The sequence below is a fragment of the Cherax quadricarinatus genome, chromosome 72 (genome assembly GCF_038502225.1).
Source record: "Cherax quadricarinatus isolate ZL_2023a chromosome 72, ASM3850222v1, whole genome shotgun sequence".
Lineage (NCBI taxonomy): Eukaryota > Metazoa > Arthropoda > Malacostraca > Decapoda > Parastacidae > Cherax > Cherax quadricarinatus.
In genome coordinates, this window is record NC_091363.1 from 10111184 (window position 1) to 10113933 (window position 2750).

Sequence of the window (2750 nt, forward strand, 5' to 3'; positions counted from 1 at the left end):
TTCTTTTGCTTATTTCTGTTATAATCCATTATACAAGACTGAAAATCAGCCACTTCTGTCTGGCACTTGCGCCAATCCTTGTGGTCTGCCATACAGAACTGCAATAAAAGATAATCACATATAGTAATTACTTTACAAGTATTACCTTAGTTATTTTTTATTCATAAATGGTACAATTTCCCAATGACATTTTCAAACAAATTTGTTTCATCCATATTTAAAAGAAAATAAATTACGATAGAGCCATGTAATACTCATTTATTTAACTATAATGCCTAGGCATTATAGTTAAATAAATGAGTATTACATGGCTCTATTTTATCTAGTGATATGATTTTAAGCCAACCTTAAATTTTTTAAAATAATGAAAATTATTCTCATGGTCTGTACAGAAATCAAAACCCACAAAAACTTTAGTTTTGAAATATAATAGTTTTTGTGTTTAAGTTATCCATTCTTTACATAAACATCAATCACAATGAATCCAAATGAATCATAAATGAAAAGTACATAATATATAATAACCTGAATAGCGTAATGCTTCTCTAAACAACCGGTTTTAGAGATCATAGACTCAACAGGATCTTCCTCATCATCGTTGTCTTTTACGGTGTTATGGGAACGGCGATGATGATCAGCCATGTTATTGTTGGGTTGAAGGGCTGCCACTACCCTGGGACCGTACGAACCATCCCAACGGTGTTCCAGAGCCACGACCCTGGCCCGTATGAACACTCCTGACGGCGTTCATTTCAAATCTTACCTTACTAATAGGTATCAGTATGTCACCATTAGAGACACAGCATCAACAACACGGCCACTTGATACTGGACTTCCGCAGGGAAGTGTCCTTGGTCCCCTGCTCTTCCTCATATACATCAATGATCTTCTAAACGTATCTCAACACCTGAACCCCATTCTCTTTGCTAACGACACGACTTATGTCATCTCTCACCCTAATATTGCCACCCTCAACACCATTGTTAACGAGGAGCTGATCAAAATATCGACTTGGATGACAGCCAATAAACTTACGCTTAACACTGACAAAACCTACTATATTATGTTTGGTAGCAGAGCAGGAGATACACAAATTAACATTAAGATCGACAACACTCTAATTACCAGACATAATGAGGACAAATTCCTAGGCCTATACCTTGACAACAACCTGAATTTCAGCACCCATATCCAACACATAACCAAAAAACTATCCAAAACGGTTGGGATCCTCTCCAAGATACGATACTACGTGCCGCAAAATGCCCTTCTCACACTATACCGTTCATTTAATATCACATACCTACAAGTCCCTCCCAAGAAGCTCATTGCTAGTAATCCCTTCCTTAAATCTCTTGTTAGAGCAACTGCTCAAGAAGAAATTTTTCGCCTAGCTGGTAGTAATAAGTTATCACAAGTTATATTCGATTCCCGGCGGGTGGAAACATTTCGACACGTTTCCTTACACCTGTTGTCCTGTTCACCTAGCAGCAAATAGGTACCTGGGTGTTAGTCGACTGGTGTGGGTCGCATCCTGGGGGACAAGATTAAGGACCCCAATGGAAATAAGTTAGACAGTCCTCGATGACGCACTGACTTTCTTGGGTTATCCTGGGTGGCTAACCCTCCGGGGTTAAAAATCCGAACGAAATCTTATCTTATCTTATCTTATCTTATATACACTGATGGATCTAAACAGGAGTCTTCTGGCAGGGCTGCATCTGCTCTTGTTGCCACCTCCCTAGTTAAGAACGATAATAAATTTGTTGAGTTAGGCATAAGAATTAACAACTGGGCGTCTACACTGCAAACTGAATTGTTTGCAATCCTAATGGCGCTAAAGCTAACCTATGACACTGAGCTTGACTCTATCATCATTACTGATTCTATGTCATCATTGAAGGCTCTTGGCTCATATAATGACTCCAACAACATGCTCATTGGGGAAGCCAGGTATAGATACTCAAAAATTAGGGACAAAGGAATTAATGTACAATTGCTATGGATCCCATCACACATTGGATTACTCCTTCATGATAAAGTTGATATGTTAGCCAAGAAGAGTATCCAGAAGGAGAACGTAGAATATAACTTTGGTATAACTGTGTCTAGCATTAGGAATAATATTAGGAGAGAAGTAAATAATGAAGATGATTGTTATAGGAATGCAGTTAGAAGCCTGAGTAGATCTATAACCCACTATGATAACATGAACGTAGATAAGTATGTTTATGGAGCAACTTGCAATGTGAACAGACTGACTGATGTTGTAGTGGCCAGGCTTAGGCTTGGTTACAAGTACTTCTGGCAGTTTGGGAGACACACAGATGATGATCAAACTAAATGTAAATTATGTGATCAGGCATATGGTCACTCTCTTGAACACTATGTGCTTAATTGTCCACTTATTGAGGAATACAGAGACAGACAGTATAATAACCTATGTGACATGTCAAGATATCTTATTAATGAAAATAAGATACCAGATATACTAAGCAAATTTCCTAAATTTGCTTGTAACAGATAAGTGAACTATAGATATGTAGATATAAATCCATATGTATTCCTGTTAACCCTTTGGGGCCTAGTTCCTAGGCCTTTTGTGTATCCATATGCTCTCGCGCTACCGTCCACAGGATGGATATGGGGTGCACAATAAACTAGCCACTTCGGTGGCAAAATCTAAAAATCCACTCACTTATTTATCCATACCTCACCTATGCTATTTGTGCTTGGGGATCAACTGCAGC